Source organism: Pseudophryne corroboree, chromosome 8 (genome assembly GCF_028390025.1).
Source record: "Pseudophryne corroboree isolate aPseCor3 chromosome 8, aPseCor3.hap2, whole genome shotgun sequence".
Lineage (NCBI taxonomy): Eukaryota > Metazoa > Chordata > Amphibia > Anura > Myobatrachidae > Pseudophryne > Pseudophryne corroboree.
The window spans coordinates 147,478,546-147,497,052 of record NC_086451.1 but is presented as its reverse complement, the minus strand read 5'-3'; the positions used below and the strand labels follow the sequence as shown (position 1 = coordinate 147,497,052).

The window sequence follows — 18,507 nt, the reverse complement described above, 5'->3', positions numbered from 1 at the left end:
AATCTTCAAGAGCCACGCTGTCTAAGCCAGAGGGGCCAAATAATGGTAAACACAAGGGCCCTGAACGAGGAGGTCTGGACGTTGTGGAAGTAGAAGGGGAAGATCTAATGAGAGGCCCTGTAGATCTGAGAACCAGTGCTGTCTGGACCACGCCGGAGCGATCAGAAGCAGGAGTCCTCCTTCTTCTTTGAACTTCCTTATTACTCTGGGCAGGAGTGACACCAGAGGGAACACATATAACAGCTGAAAGCTCCATGGTATTGCCAGTGCGTCTACGAACGCCGCTTGAGGATCCCTTGTCCTTGCTCCGAAGACCGGAACCTTGTGATTGTTTCGAGACGCCATAAAGTCTACATCTGGAAGGCCCCACTTGTCCGAAAGGAGTTGAAATACATCTGGGTGGAGGCTCCACTCTCCGGCGTGTACATCCTGACGACTGAGAAAGTCCGCTTCCCAGTTGAGGACCCCCGGAATGAACACTGCCGATATGGCTGGTAGATGGCGTTCCGCCCATTGAAGAATCCTTGATACTTCCCTCATCGCCATGTGGCTTCGAGTGCCGCCTTGATGATTTATGTACGCCACCGTGGTGGCATTGTCCGATTGTACTTGAACAGGTCTGTTCTGTATCAAATGCTGGGCCAAGTTCAGTGCATTGAACACCGCCCACAGTTTCAGAATGTTTATCAGGAGGAGAGATTCCTCCTTGGTCCACCGGCCCTGAAGGAAGTGTTGCTCCAACACCGCGCCCCAACCCCTCAGACTGGCATCCATCGTCAGAAGGACCCAGTTGGAGATCCAGAAGGGACGACCCCCGCTCAATCGGTGGTCCTGAAGCCACCAGTTCAGTGACAGACGGACCTCCGGAGACAAGGAGATCATTTGAGACCTGATCCGGTGAGGCAGCCCGTCCCACTTGGCCACAATCAACTTCTGTAGAGGGCGGGAATGGAATTGAGCATACTCCACCATGTCGAAGGCCGACACCATGAGACCTAGCATTTCCATTGCCGTATGTATCGACACTTGTGGACGAAATAGGAAGCATTGAATCTTGTCCTGAAGTTTCAGGATCTTCTATTGAGACAAGAACAACCGCTGGTTGTGAGTGTCCAACAATGCCCCCAGGTGTACCATGCTCTGAGCAGGGACCAGGAAAGATTTCTTCAAGTTGATGAGCCACCCGTGAGTTTGCATAAACTGGATTGTCACATCCAAATGATGTAGGAGAATTTCTGGGGAGTTTGCCAGGATCAGTAAGTAGTCTAGATACAGGAGAATCCTGATCCCCTGACGGCGTAGCACAGCCGTCATTACCACCATGACTTTGGTGAATACCCGCGGAGCCGTGGCCAAACCAAAGGATAACGCCCGAAACTGGTAATGAAGGTTGCCCACCGCAAACCTCAGGTACTGCTGATGTGACATTGCAATAGGAATATGCAGGTAGGCATCCTGTATGTCCAGGGAGACCATATAGTCCCCAGGCTCCAAGGCCAGAACAATAGAGCGTAGAGTTTCCATACGAAACTTGGAGACCCTCACATACTTGTTCAAAGACTTGAGATTGAGAATGGGCCGCAAGGAACCGTTCGGTTTCAGGACTAGAAACAGCGGTGAATAGTACCCCTTGCCTCTCTGAGCCAGATGCACCTGTACTAATACTCCTGTGTCCAGGAGGGACTGTACCACTGAATGAAGAGTTTTCGCCTTCACCGGATCCGAAGGGACGTCTGTCAGGCAAAATCGATGAGGGGGATGATTTTTGAAGGATACAGCGTAACCTTGACTGACGACTTCCCATACCCAGGCATCGGAAGTGGTCTTCAACCATTCCTGGGTAAACCCTAGAAGTCAGCCCCCCACCCTGGGTTCCCCCAGGGGGAGGCCTGCCCCATCATGCGGCAGTCTTATCTGTTTTGGAATCAGGCTGACGGGCAGCCCAGGCCCGCTTGGGTCTGGGCTTAGCAGGTTTGAAATACGAGCTTGTTTCGGGTACTCCTGACCTTTTGCCTTTCCTGGAGGGCAAAAGGAGCAAGAGAAGTTACATTTAGCCTTTGTTAAGTTCGTTTAACTTTCAGGAAAAAGCAGTACCTTATTACACAAGGGTTCGGGCCACTGCGGCCGCTAAGTGTATGCGATAAACCTCTAGGAAATGTGTACACGTTACGTAGGCACGCCGACACACTGTGAGCACAATGCAGCTACACGTGTGGGTGAATACACTTTTATCCCCTAACAGGAATGAAATGCAACACCAAGTGTATATGTTATGTTGTGGTCCAACGCAGCAACAAATATTTACTTAAAAGGGGGATACACACAGAAATACAATAATACAAGAGAAAAGCTACAACCAAGAGTACATACGTTTGTCCGCCTGCGCCACCCGGATCCGGTCCTCAGTCAGTCTAGCAAGATGACCTTCAGAGAATTAGACTGGGACCGGCCAGGAGGCCTGGCTTTTATACAATTGTCCAAAACATAATACAAAGGAAACTGTAAGCTCTTCTTTCATAGGTCAAAGGGTTGGTCATTTACAGTATGTGAGGGGTCATAGGTCGGTTTGAATAGGTGGGCGATGCTTGGTCCAGGTGTACTTGCAGATGTCCTCCACTGGGTTCCCGCCGAATATCAGGAGTCCAGTAATTACAGTGAGATATTAATATTGTATTCCTGCGCATAGTTATATGCAGGAGCATGCTATATGCTGCAAACTGCGATCGGAATGTGCCCTTGAAATACTGTACATCTGTATACCAAACACTATGTCCTAACCTAATTCTGTCCCCTCACATCCTGTAAAGTTGAATATCTCTATTGTTCCATTTCTGAATTAAGTGCAACTTGCTGGTGTGGTGAGTGTATACTATGTGTAAATTATGCACTATGTGGATAAAATATCAGATATGTCTTTGTGCCTTTTCCATGCGAATGCGTCACTACCGTATTTACTCATACCATGCGCTAATACGCAGGGCTTCGTGAGCCAATGTAAGCAGCGTGCGGGTATGCGCACGCACTGCAGAACAAGCACGGAGGCCACTCTGTGTGGTCTTTGCACGTGATGCATGTGGGTATAATATTTTCGACATCGACAGTCCACCCTTTGGCAGTAAACCATAACTGCCACACATAACTAATAACACTGAAAATATTAAATTTACAATATGTACAACGTTTGGGTAACAGGGGAAGAGTTGTAGGTGGGAAATGTATAGCCTAGTGGGATAGGAAAAAGCGTGTATGTATGAGTAAATGTCTGAGGGGGATGTATCATCATACCATATAAGTTCTAAGAAAGCTTCTAGGTACTGCGAAGTATACATTTAATCCTTCTCATCCCGTATTAAGGGTCTGTACATGGGCAAACAAACATTACCGAGCTCTTTCTAGGCAAGGGCCATTAGCCCTCACCTTGTCCGGCTTCTTATAATAACAAATGGGGAGCACATTTATCTGATGATACATGTGGGGAGATGTATGTGTATGTCGTTATGTGTGGATGAAGTTTATCGACTATGTGTGTTATTAACTGAAGTTTGCAGAGATGAAGACAAGACATATTAAAGATACATTCACATAAATTTGGGTACACTGATGTCTCTTCCGGTTGTAGGTCTCTGGGTAGAGGGGAAAACAGAAAGATGGTGAAAGAAACAGGCCATGAAATTCATTTGCATTCCTTATCACAACACTGTTTCTACGGTTGGGTCATATATCAAATCTGCCGCTGTTACAACGCCCTCGCTCCTTAGACTTATCCAATTTGTCTTATGTTTTCGCCGCATCAAAATTCAAACACACCTGAATATCAGACCGATAATTATGACGACACCCAGGATACAGAGGAGAAACTTTCCCACACTTGCAATTACACTTTGTGCCCACTCTCCTAACCCAGAGAACCATTTGAGTGGGTTCAACCATGAGGCCCAGTCAGTCAATTCATTACCCACAGCCACTAAAGTAAGGTTGTGCTTCCTTCTGAACTCCCACTTCAACTGCAAGATCTCTGCCATCTTTTGATCGATGATCTCCGTTGGGTCTTTAGTACTGTTCGTAATATAAGTACAGCACTTCACACCATATTGAGTTGCCAGAGTAACACAGTACCCACCTGTCATGGCCTTGACGTAATTTAAGACCATCCTGTGCTGGACCAGCTCCTTCTTGTAGGCCTGTAGTTCCCTACCCGTATACCTGAAGGTGTCATCATACATCTCAGTGATATTATCTATCAAGTTCGCTAGCGCATGGATGTACCTATAATTTATAATTCCTCTGGCAGTATGGGTGATATCTAATGCGAGAAGAATTTGAATCCCGGTGGATTCATGAATCAAATCAGAGGCTGCGGGCTCTGTCCTATCTATGAGGTGTCTCTTGACAATGTGTTCATAGTGTGTATGAGTATAAGGAGTCTGAGCGTTGCGGTGAATATCTTTCATTTTGTCGTGTGCAATGGTCATGACCTCTGGTAGTACTCTGCCTATGTAACGCAACCCTTCGGAGCTCGGAGTAAGCCACTTGTACGATTTCCTTCCACATATGAAATAGGCGTCATCTGGAAGAACATAGGGGACAAAATGCAACAAGACCATATAACAGATTTTCTCAGGAAGAAACCCGTCCCCAGTTCTCCCATCTGTTCAGTACAAGTATCGGGCTGGATGATGTGGGCACAATATCCCTGTGTCACTTTTCCAACCCACATCCACGTGTATACCTGTACCGGTAGTACTTCCCACTTGTGGCTATCCTACGTACAAGTTCGGAGTTGATGGGTACTTTATCAGCCCTATGTGAGAAGGTCATTGTCTGATTGTTCTATGTCACTTCCCAATTTCCTGGTTTCTGGAAACTGGACACGTTAAAACACAGCAGTGATCTATCTACGTGGTACTGGTGGAGCTTCAAGCTAGGGGGCCTAGATATATTGAATTTCTTGTCCACCAGTCTCCCCCCATGTAATTCAAGTACCTCATTTACTGTTAAAGGGTATGGCACTAATCCCGACTTACTCTGTCCTTGAGGTACTTGCGAGCACACCCAGCATTCTGTTTGGTTTAAGACCATACCCACTAATGAGTGGTAATCACTCAAAGGATGTCCACCAATGTTAATATTATTGTTTGACTGACATCTCTGGATGCACCCATCTTCAACTATGTTATCGCAGTACCTACATATGCAGTATTCATCAGACAATAACCCTTCACATTGCCTCCGAGCTCTATATATTAGCTGACTTACCCTTTGCCAACTCACATGCTCTGGTCAGTGCTACCAGCTCAGCGACTTCTGCTGAGTGAGGTGGACCAAGGGGTTCAGCTTTTATGATACCTTTGTCATCTACAACTGCGTATCCGGTGCCGTCCGTCCGGTCCGGTCCGGTCTCGCAGTGAAAGTCTGGTTCAGGTATTCCATACAATCATGCGTATCAGTGTCTGCACTAAATCCTCCTTCACCATCATTCTCATCCTCCACCCTTTGTGCATGACAAGGCACACTCGGCAAGTAAGTTGCAGGATTTAGTGTGCTGCACCTCTTTATGGTGATGTTTACAGGGGCCATCAGTGATAGTTCCCACTTTGTAAACCGAGCGGATGAGACATGTCTAGTTTGGGCAGAGTTCAGCAAGGCTGATACTACATGAGGTGTATGGATGGTCAGGTCGTGTCCTAACACTACGTCTTCACTTTTATTTACCAACAAAGCTATGGCTGCAACACTTCGTAGGAAAGTAGGGAGAGACCGTGCTACAGTGTCCAACTGTGCACTGTAGTAGGCTACCGGTCTGCTGGCATCACCATGTTTCTGGGTTAAGACTCCTGCCGCACACCCAGCACTTTAGGTACCGTACAACTCAAAGGGCTTCCCGTAATCTGGCATCCCAATGCTGGTGCTTGTGACAAACACTCTTTTACTCTCTCAAACACCAGTTCGGACTCTTCTGTATGAGAGACCCGTTCTGGTTTGTTCGAAGAGACCATTTCCTGCAGTGGTAGTGCCAGAATAGAGAACCCCAGAATCCAATTCCGACAGTACCCACACATTCCTAGAAAAGTGCGGATTTGTTGCTGAGTTTGCGGCAGTGTCATGTCACGGATGGCCTGTATTCTGTCTGTGGTCAGGTGTCTGAGTCCTTGTGTCAAGCAGTGTCCCAAGTATTTAACCTTAGTCCGCGACAACTGCAACTTATCCTTTGAAACCTTGTGTCCTGTCTGGGAGAGATGAAACAGAAGCTGTTTAGTGTCTGCCAGGGATGACTCGAATGAGTCAGAGCATAACAACAAGTCATCAACATATTGTATCAGCACCGACCCATTCTCAGGTTGAAAGGATTGCAAACAGTCATGTAGGGACTGGGAGAAAATACTTGGGCTGTCAATGAAACCTTGGGGACGACGGGTCCAGGTATACTGTACTCCCCTGTAGGTGAAAGCGAAGAGGTACTGGCTATCAGGGTGAAGAGGGACAGAAAAGAAAGCAGAACAGAGGTCGATGACAGTGAAGTACTTAGAGGTGGAGGGAATCTGCATAAGGATGACCGCTGGATTGGGCACTACGGGGAATTGACTCAACTATCTTGTTTATCACCCTTAGATCCTGCACTAGCCTATAACCCCTCCCCCCACTCTTTTTCACAGGGAAGATGGGACTGTTGGCTGTGCTGGACGTCCTGACTGAGATGCCCTGCTGTAGCAGCCGTTCTATGACGGGGTATACTCCTAATTCCACCCCTGATTTCAGAGGGTACTGGGGGATTTTTGGAATTATCCTGCCATCTTTTATTTGCACTACTACTGGGGCTACATTCACCATCAATCCAGTGTCTTGTCCATCTTTGGTCCAAAGGGAACCCGGTATTTGTGAGATCATTTCCTCTACCTGCGATGGACATGTGTCTATAACGGTGGAGTGTAACATTAGCCTAATATACTGTATCTTGTACTTCCTATGCATGGTTCTCAGGGATATCTAATAACACACCCTCAGGGGTACAATATATGACACACCGCATTTTACACAACAAATCTCTGCCAAGTAGATTAGTCAGAGCCGATGCAGCCAACAGGAAAGAATGTTTGGTATGCAAGGGCCCTATCGTAATCTCTGCAGGTCTACTCAAAGGGTACTGCTGCACCTTTCCCGTTACTCCCATTGCCTAAATCGTTTTACCCGTGGTCGTTACACCTGTGGTGGATTTTAGCACTGATCTGGCCGCCCCTGTATCTACAAGAAAAGGTTGTGGTATGCCAGCTACATTAACCATGACCTCAGGTTCATCTCCAAGGCCAGCAATCAATTTCACTGGCTGCAGACTATAGGTATGACCTGACCCCTATTGTGGTTTTGGGACCTCCCGCAGAGCATTGGCAGCTACTATATGTGCGGGGGATAGCTGTGGACTTTCGGGGGCCTGCCAGTCCCTCTTTGGTGGGTACCTCCTTGTTTCCCCTCTATGCGGCTCGTAATCTCTCCTATTTGTTTCCTGATCCCGTCTATGTGTTTGGTACCGTGGCTCGTATTCTGGTCTGGTCTAAATATTTATTATGTGTCCTGTTATTCCTACAATCCCTGGCAAAGTGCCCTTCTCTCCTGCAAATAAAACATATTATTGACCTTTTCCAATCGTCAGGGGTCCGGGGTTTAGGTTTGTTGGACCTCCCTTCAAGAGCCTGTATACTTACCAGCATCAACCTATCCCCTTGCGACTCCTTGTGCTTAATGATGTTTCGGTCATGTTCGATTGCACTCTCTCTCAGTGCAGCTACCGTGATACTTCTCCAATTTGGCAGAGAGGTTTGCACTCTGGTCCTCAATGCCTCCTTTAGTCCGTCCATTAGTACAGAGACAGCTACCTCCCTGTGGTTGGCATTTTCCTTTATATCCTCTATCCCAGTGTATCTAGCCATTTCCTGTAAAGCTCTATGGAAATACTCGGATGCCGTTTCACTTTCTTTCTGTCTTATGGAGAAAATTATTCCACTTGACAACAGTGGGGAAATACAATCCTAGTTGTATGTTAATTTGCCTTACATTCTCCTGGCTGTATTCATCAGTGAGAGGCACTTCTGCATCTAGTTTGCAGTCTGTTATGAATTTCGTGATGTCATTATTAGAGGGTAGACTCGCTCTTAACACTATCCACCAGTCTTTGTTTGTGGGTTCATGGGCATTACCCAATTCTTTAATAAATTTCTGGCATCCGACTAGATCTTTTCTGGGATTGGGGAATTCTGACCTCATTTCTGTCCGGGACAATGCATTGCAATGTTCCGGATGGGGGTTACTCCCTGATTATCAGTTTTCCCATTGGGGACTGCAATCACCCTGACTGGGTGTAACTCAAGCACTTCATTTCTGTTTGTCTCTATAATACGGGGGGCTACTGTCTCTGCAAAATGGACGGTCCCATACTTACCGGTGGATATGACACTCAGGTGGGCACGGCCCAACCAGTAAGAGCGGTGACGATGCCCCCCAGTGGAGGGGCAGGTGAGCCCCTCCACTGGGGGGCATAGTCACCGCTCTTACTGGTTGGGCCGTGCCCACCTGAGTGTCCTGTATGGTAGCAGCTAGGGAGAGGGCTGAGATCATGCTGGGCTCGTCATCTTTCTCACAACCTTGGGAAGAACTCAAAACAGGATACAACTTGCAGGGATTAGGGTTAGTACAGTTGTTATGCATGTTCCTATTATTTAGCGATGTACCATTGGTTGTAGCTGTTTTCTCTCCATAGACATATGGCGGTGGTGGTGCGCTCACAATCGCATTCCTGTCAGGTTTGGAACTTGCTGTGCGAGCAAGCTCCCTTTGCATGTCTCCCTCTTGTTGCCATATGTTCAAACAGTCGTTATGTCTGATACTTTCTTTCTTAGATTTGATCAGACATATTCTATTCCTTACATTCTGCAGTACCTCTGGTTCAAAACTACCAACCCTAGGAAATGATGCCCTATCATCAGCAGTCATACATACCCACTCATAACAAAAAGCCTCTCCGTGTGGACCATACTTCCCACACATTATCAACCGAGCGGACCCTCTTGGCCTCAGCTCTCCAGCCTGAACTCTGGCTGCCGAAGTCTCTCGCTTGTGCACTTGGCTCCCATTGTGGGCCTTTTATACACAATCCCCAAATGAACAATACGAGCAGACTGTGAAAGTCCTCAGAGTTCTCCCACCAACTCCTCCTCCGCTGGCCGTATCTTGACTCACTCCAATAGTGACCACCGCGTACCCAGTGAGGAGCCTACCAGCTTCTGGTTTCTATCCACTGGAAGTTTTGTAGGATGAGAAACAACTTATCGATCACCCTTTCCAGTGAATGTCTACCTAGGAAGATTTCCTGAGAGAGAGTCAGCAAAAAAATTCCTTTTACTATACACAAATCACGTTTGCGTATGCTTTACACAACGCGTACGCAATTGGTATCACGTTGCGCCACGTATCGCACACACAAACGCGCGGCCCAATCGCACAGCTTATAGATACTTGTTATCTATACGCCCTACGATCACTGGAGTCGAATTCACAAGCTGCGCTCCACAGCCGGAGCGTAACACTAAAATCTTAAATCAATACTTCACAAGCTATCACGCTTCTTTGCACGTTTTAAAACACACACACTACGTGCCTCAATACTTGATTAATACGCAATGTTGCGACCCTTACACGCCGCCAACTCAGCGTCTCCACGGGATTCCCGTTTTCCGGGGTTCAATACGTCCACTCCTACCTTCCACTCACACTAATACACAATGTATTTTTTCTGTACAGAAAAATATCACTCCCTTTGACTGATAGTTTGTTTAAAGTGTACTACCTCTGGGACAAGCTATTATTGTAATCTGCTTTTAAAATCAGATAGTTATTTGCTATTGTATAACTACAAATCCTTTACCCTGCCTTAACTTGAACTGCTATTGTGTGGTTATAACTTGCGCTCGCTGCTTCACGTAACCGTGCGTATGCACGCAACCGTGCGTTCCCGCGCTATGTCCGCGTTCCCGTACGCTTACCACGCACAACGTGCCATGTGTTCACCATGCGTTTACGCCTAAATATACCACACTATATCACGATAAATGTGAGCAACACAATGCTACTGTCCACTTACACAACACAGTTGTTCCTCACTCGCCGGAAGTCGCCCCCAAAGGTAATCTTCCTTTGAGTGTTTACATAAACTTTTAGGCCGGAACTGTGTTTCGTGTTATTTAAAATTACTCCCTTAACAAAACTATATCAAATATATAACAAATAAATGTATCCGACTTTATACAGATCTATAATGACTATTATAACCTATGGCAACAATATGTGAAAATGTATGCAAACTATCGGTACGCTTTGTGCACGCTTTCACGCCCAAAAAAATTATACACACACAAAATTATAAACGGCTTTTTTCCTGTTTGTCCCTTGGTTTGCACCAGCACCTCTAAGACTATACAGAACAGACGTGGTCTAACAACACAAGATGGTTTTAAACACATTACAAAATTACTAAAGACGCGTCTCCACCCTTTGTTGGTAGACCAAAGTCTGTTATGCCCTGCAAGTCCGTAAGTATGTGGTGAACCGGACGAGCTCCCAACTGTTAAACAAACTTAACTTTCAGGAAAAAGCAGTACTTTATTACACAAGGGTTCGGGCCACTGCGGCCGCTAAGTGTATGCGATAAACCTCTAGGAAATGTGTACACGTTACGTTGGCACGCCAACACGCTGTGAGCACAATGCAGCTACACATGTGGGTGAATACACTTTTTATCCCCTAACAGGTATGAAATGCGACACCAAGTGTATATGTTATGTTGTGGTCCAACGCAGCAACAAATATTTACTTAAAAAGGGGATACACACAGAAATACAATAATACAAGAGAAAAGCTACAACCAAGAGTACATACGTTTGTCCGCCTGTGCCACCCGGATCCGGTAGTCAGTCTAGCAAGATGACCTTCAGAGAATTAGACTGGGACCGGCCAGGAGGCCTGGCTTTTATACAATTGTCCAAAACATAATACAAAGGAAACTGTAAGCTCTTCTTTCATAGGTCAAAGGGTTGGTCATTTACAGTATGTAAGGGGTCATAGGTCGGTTTGAATAGGTGGGCGATGCTTGGTCCAGGTGTACTTGCAGATGTCCTCCACTGGGTTCCTGCCGAATATCAGGAGTCCAGTAATTACAGTGAGATATTAATATTGTATTCCTGCGCATAGTTATACACAGGAGCATGCTATATTCTGCAAACTCAGAATGTAGCCCTTGAAATACTGTACATCTGGATACCAAACACTATGTCCTAACCTAATTCTGTCCCCTCACATCCTGTAAAGTTGAATATCTCTATTGTTCTATTTCTGAAGTAAATGTGACTTGCTGGTGTGGGCTGTGTGTAAATTATGCACTATGTGGATCAAATATCAGATATATCTTTGTGGCTTTTCCATGCAAATGCGTATGCTACTGTATTTACTCATACCACGCGCTAATACGCAGGGCTTCATGAGCCAATGTACGCAGCGTGCGGGTATGCGCACACACACCAGAACAAGCACACGCACAGAGGCCACTCTGTGTGGTGTTTGCACGTGATGCATGTGGGTATAATATTTTCGACTTCGACACCTTCGTCGCCGAAGGTGCCGTACTCGGTAGGCAAGCTGTTTTAGCAGAAGCTAAGTCAGCCACGATCTTATTGAGGTCTTCTCCGAAAAGAATGTCTTCCTTGAAAGGAAGTTCCTCCAGGGTTTTCTTAGAATCCAGATCCACAGACCAGGATCTCAACCAAAGGATACGTCGAGCTGAGATGACGTAGTCGCAGCCTTGGCCACCAGCACCCCGGTATCTGAAGCCGCCTCCTTAAGATAGTGAGAAGCCGTGGTAATATATGAGAGACATTGTCTAGCATGATCAGACGCTTCGGAAGATAGCTACGCCTTCAGCTCCTGAGCCCATGCTTCAACAGCCCATGTTGCTGCAATGGTTGGCCTACGCACAGCCCCTGTTAGGGTGTAAATCGTCTGTAAACAACCCTCCACACGTCTATCCGTCGGTTCTTTCAGAGAGGTGACGGTAGTCACTGGCAGAGCTGAGGAAACTACCAGTCTTGCAACCTGGGAATCTACAGGCGGAGGAGTTTCCCAATTTTTACTTAACTCCACAGAGAGAGGATAGCGAGCCAACATTTTCTTATGCGGCGTGAACTTTATTCCTGGATTTTCCCAGGATTCCTGACGTATGTCAGCCAGGTGTTGAGAATGAGGCAAAACTTGTTTAACCACTTTCTTACATTTAAATCTGTCCGGATTTTTAGACACAGGCTCAGGTTCATCAGAAATTTGAAGAATCAACCTGATAGCCTCAATCAAATAAGGGACATGCACCTGTGACAGTCCCTCCCCATCTGAAGCATCAGAGTCAATGTCTGTGGGGTCAGTGTATGCGCCATCCTCATCAGAGGAAGTTTCTGGAACAGTGGTGGATTGTGAGGAAGTAGCGGCCTGTTTAGAAGACGCCTTAGTCTTAGGTGGGTGAGAGTTAGACTTCTTTTTAGTCAGTGATTGGTTCAAGTGCTGTAACCGAGATGATATCTGATCCGCCCAAGGCGGATTGACTGCAGGGACCATAAACTGCTGTACTGGCATAGGTGGTCCCACAGGGGGCGTAAGTTTAGTTACCAGCGTATTTTATAACGTGGAGAAGGTAGCCCAGGGTGGGTAATTGTGGATCCCCGTTGCTACAAACCCACTGGGGGCAAAGAACCCCCAGAACCTGAACTCTCAGCTGCCAAGTTTTCCTCAAATGTGTCTGCAGCGTCACCACCACTCAATGTGGGATAAGCCCCAGTTCCATTGCCCCTTGCAGCTGACATAATGAGAAGCTCAATATCAGGCAACACAGTACCATATTAGCAGCACTATATCTAGCAAGAACTGTCCGTGTAGTGTTATCAGCACAAACCGGGAACCCAAGAGATATATGGTGACCAGAAATCACAGAGAAAAATACACAATAAGTATATCTCGTGAAACACCTATATAGTCTATTAAACCTGACGCTCAGGTTACAGAATATAGGGCTAGCAGGCTGAGCGAAATACACAAAATGGCAGTCACTCAGCAGCTACATGCACACACACAAAAAGTCACAATGTACAATGCAGAAGTTATATCATACAATAAGACTGCACTGGACTAGCAATACAAAGTAATACTGTGTGTGTATATATATATATATATATATATATATATATATATATATATATATATATATATATATATATATATATATAGTCAAGCAGAAGGACTGGCACTCCAGTATAATCCACAAAGTGGTAGGGTCCCAAGTGCCTGTGTGGAGGAAATTGCATGTAGATGGATGAAACACGGCACTCCCAGGACTTGATGCAGCGTGCATAAAGCAAAGTCAAAAAAAGCTGTCTAGGCGGCATAGATGTCAACGTTTCATTTATATCTAAATTTCATCAGGACAAGATAACATGATTAACAAAATGTGCTTACCTTAAATACCACAACCCAACACAGACATCACCTCGCAGCATGAGCGGGTCCCAGACGGGGGCTGATGACGTCACCCTCAAGCGACGTGCGCTCTCCAGCACCGTTTCCATAGTTACCCGCCGGACTCACACACACACAAAGCTGTGGGTAAAAAACATAACACCAATCAACAGTGCAATATAAAAACATAAAAACATAAGCTGTAACTAAGGCAAAAAAATATTATTCAGGGGGAATGCATATCTCCTCTATATAAAAATAAATACTGCGATCAAAGAATATGAACGGCAATGATTAATGTAAAGATTATTCAATGTGGGAAACTCAACTGCATTATTTGTGGTAGTGGGGGACTGTGTTTGTGCTTTCCTCTGGTCAGCTCTGGTAAAAGTCAGATTTCTTTGTCTCAGATCTTCCTCTAGCCTTGTTCTTCTTTCGAGAGTTCCCTTGTGCTGCCTCAGTTGGATCTCCTTCACTTGACAGGGGGGTGCCCGAGCAGCGACCCTCCCCAGCTCTAGCCCAACTCCTACTTACCTGCCAGGTGAGATACTATGATCATGAAGGTGCTTCTCCCAGGGCAAGGCTCACCCATTGCACTCTGGGTGTGCTGCCCCTGCAATAGCAAAGGTGAAAGATTTAATAGGGGCCATCATTTAATCAAAGGAAACATCCTAAATTGTTGGATTCATTGAGCCCGTACGGAGCTCAAAGATCCACCGGGCCTCCTTACGCAACAAAAGGGCCCCCCGGTCACCCCCACGTATATTAATGGGAACATGGTCAATAACCTTATGGTGCAAACTCGCTAAGGTGTGCTTGGCTTCCCGAAAGTGGCAAGCCACCGGTTGTTCCTGAGGGGTACCCTCTAGGGCAGAGAGTATGGCCTGGCGATGTAATGCCATCCTTCCTTTTAAATGACAAAGGAGCTTTGACAAGATAGGATATGTCTAATTCTAATCTTAGCGCCTGAGTGTGGATGGGTGAAAGTCGGGCCACATTCCATTGAGCGACAAGTTGTACAGCCTAAACATTTGTAGCAACCCGGCTGCCGGGCCAGAAAAGTTTTAGGAGTTACAATGTCCATGTGAAAAATATCATTCCTAACTAGGATGTCACGAAGGTTACGGTTGCGCTTGTAACTAGGCATCAACTTATGGTCCTTAAGTGCTTTCAGATCCGGGTCCGCTGTAATAGGCCATAAGTTTTTGCCAATCTGCATATTCTTGTGGCTAAATGGGTGGAACTCCTGGACAAAGGGAATTTTTTTTATCACACTTGCGATCCACTGGCTTGATGGCGAGAACATTTAAGGTAAGCACATTTGTTAATCATGTTATCTTGTCCTGATGAAATTTAGATATAAATGAAACGTTGACATCTATGCCGCCTAGACAGCTTTTTTTGACTTTGCTCTATGCACGCTGCATCAAGTCCTGGGAGTGCCGTGTTCCATCTACACACATATATACATACATACATACATACATACATACATACACAGTAGATCTAGCAAAATACAGCAAATACTGGATGTATATCACAGGGTATCTGTACCACACAACCCTGACTGCATGCATTCTTTCTTAACTAACACTTAAGTGTCCTGTAAAATGCACAGTGGTGACGAGCAGGCGGCTTTACAGAGGAGGATTTGCCCAAGCAGTCCCAGGGACAGCGCAGCTTTGTGTAATGGCGGCTGACAGGGAGTGAGGGAGATATATGCAGTTCCAGGGCAGGAACATATGCCTAAATGGTGCCCTGGGGCTGGGGGAGGGGCTACAGGTCAGGCCTTATCCCCCGTGCTGGCTTCCCCACCAGGCGCTGCGGGCTGTCAAACAAACGGTTTTATGAAGAAAACCGACCTGTGCCCAGTGCCCTGGTGGCTAGTGGAGCCCCTGCCCCTTACAGTGTTCACGCCAGCGCACGCGGCCCGCCTCCCACAGGCTGCGCCGGATCACGATTACAGCGGGCCAAAGAGACCCCCTTACCTCCCCCTGTATGCGGCCACGCGATCCGGGAGGATAGCAGAGTGTGTGACTAACCAGAAGAACACCGGATACTCCGCTGTAATTACCCGGCAACCAGGGCGCGGGAGTATATAGCGCCGCTGGCGGAGTGATGGAGCTGCAGCAGGGGATGTCTGACTGACATCCAGACACTGCTGCAGCCCTTGAAGTCTTCAGATTTTCTTTCCTTCTGAAATAGCTTTTTCTTTAGGGCTGCAGGAGCATGCCCCCCTGTTGACTGACTGCTTACTGCAAGGCACCAACTACAAAACTAAGCTCCTGTGCACGGAGGCGGGGTTATAGAGGAGGCGGCGCTATGCATCTTGGGAACAGTCAAAGCTTTGAGCCTGTTGGTGCCTCGGATCAAGATCCTAATCTACACCCCGATGTTATTCCTTGTGGAGCCCAGTGTACCCCGCAGCAGAAATCATAGATTTCGTAGATGATAACCATTCAGGCTCCCTTGCTGGTATATGCACTAAAACAGTACAATCCTGATTACATGGAATGAGATCATCCTGAGAGGACATATCCTCTGCAGCATATGACAGAGTCCCTGGACATAGCTAAATGGAGACCCCAAACACTCCACACACACACACACACACACACACACACACACGGGAGGCTAGACAGAGTTTCACCCCCAAGAATGGCAAGAGAGACACAGAGATTGGAGCCAACCCACACACAGCACTTTCAAGGTATAGGGAGACCCCAACCAGCGCTGACTGTGCACCTTAATAGGTTACACAGTCTTTACACAGCCCCCCCCATCCCCCTTCTACAACCCCCTGGTACCGTGAGAGATAGCTGGAGTTGCTCTGGAGGGACTGCTCTTCACTAACAGCGTTTCTCCAGGCAGGAAAATGGCACTGAATGCTGCTGGGTCCGCTCTGAGGAGAAGCTCCGCCCCCTTAATGGCGCTGTCTTCCCGCTCATCATGAGATTATACTGGCCTGAGGATTCATGCTGGCAGCAATCCCGAGACCCTGACAGGCTTAAGAGGTCAGTGTAGGGTGTAAGCGCTGGCTCAGGGTGCCCCTCACAGCGCCGCACTATGTACCGCTGAGCCCCGGAGCGCAGTTAGTACTGCGCTCCATACCCTGTTCCCGCCATCTTCACACCGGCTCCCCGCTTGCTAGGGGGGGGGCGGTGACTGACTCGCCACTGATCTTCTGGCTCTGTAAGGGGGTGGTGGCATGCTGCCGGGGTGAGTGATCTCCTGTGGCGGGGGAACGATCGATCCCCTAAGGAGCTCAGTGTCATGTCAGCGGAGATAGTGGCTCAGACCCCGCAGGGCGGACACTTCTCCCCACCTTAGTCCCACGAAGCAGGGAGGCTGTTGCCAGCAGCCTCCCTGTAAAATAATAAACTCTAAAATAAACTTTTACTAAAGAAGCTCTGTAGAGCTCCCCTAGCTGTGACTGGCTCCTCCGGGCACATTTTCTAAATTGAGTCTGGTAGGAGGGGCATAGAGGGAGGAGCCAGCCCACACTCTCAAACTTTTAAAGTGCCAATGGCTCCTAGTGGACCAGTCTATACCCCATGGTACTAATGTGGACCCCAGCATCCTCTAGGACATGAGAAACTAACCTAGAATACAATTATGCATACGTTTCAGAAATCTACTTGTGCAAAAAAGTTATTACAAATAATACAATTAATAACAATGAAAACAACTATAATGTGTACTTACCTTGTTCATTACATATTTATGCATTATTAACTTGCTAAGAATGAAAGAATGACTTAAATTCAAACACGTTAGAGAATCAAAATCGTGAACTAATGTGCTTGATAAGATACGTTGTCCAGACACCATAGGTCTTTGCTTAGGGATGGGTTTTCTTGAGCAAATCATGCCAATGGAGTCTATGTTGGAGGTGCAGATATATACAGTATTCTAATTTCGAAGATAATGTATGATTTAGGCATATGTAAGGCATAGCCAACCATGTTCTGCGGAACAGACCATATAACATGGTGGACTAAATTCTTATTTTGAGCATAAGACAAGAACATGTTTGACAGTGCCGTAACTAGACATTTTAGTGCTGTGTGCAAGAAACAGCATCGGCGCGCGCGCGCCGCCCCCCCCCCCCCCGCATTTAAGACAGGGCCAGTGCACCAAAAATATAGGGGCGTGGCATCATTGGGAAGGGGCGTTGCCACAAAATACCAATTCATATTACACTGTACAGTAGTCTCCATTATTCAAATTACATTGCACAGTAGCGCCACTTACACACATTACACCAGGTAGAGCGTCTTTTACACATTACGGCAAGTAGAGTCCCCTTTTACACAGTACTGCAAGTAGAGTCCCGTATTACACATTACGGCAAGTGGTGTCCCCTTTTACACAGTATGGCAGGTAAAGTCACAATTTACACAGCATGGCAGGTAGAGCCCCCTTTTATTTTAGTTTTTTTCTAACACGTTACGACAAGTAGAGTCCCTTTTTACACATTACCAGTACACTACCTGCCGAGTCAGTCACCATTTACACATTACAGTATATCTGTAACCCCGCCCCCAGATATCCTGCATTTGCCCCTGTGCCTGCCCACCTTCCCCCATGCTGTGCTAATTGCTAAGTTTATCTTCAGACTGCAGGAGCCGGCGGTTCTTATCTTACACAGGACGGGCACTGCAGCACAGATCCGTCTGCACACAGAGGGGCCAGACACCCGACACTGCTGAAAGATCCCGCGGGTGGGGGGGGTGGGGGGGTCGGGAATCACTGCCTTGCGGCTCAGCGTTACCACGATGCGGGGGGCATTCCGCGCGGCTCAGAGTCAGCATATCATGAGGGGGGTGGCCATTCCGCTGGTTCAGCGTTATGGGGGGGGGGGGGGGGGGGGTGGGTATTACACACGGCTCACAGTCAGCATACCACAAGGGGGAGGCTCAGTGTTACCAGGAGGGAGGGTCGGGCATTAGTGCTCGCGGCTCACTT

General features: G+C 47.1%; 1 long non-coding RNA gene across 1 annotated transcript in view; it reads right to left on the bottom strand.

Moving 5' to 3' along the window:
- Positions 1-18,507, bottom strand: part of LOC134947575 (uncharacterized) — a 43,513-nt gene that overhangs the window by 14,187 nt on the left and 10,819 nt on the right. The window lies entirely within an intron of this gene.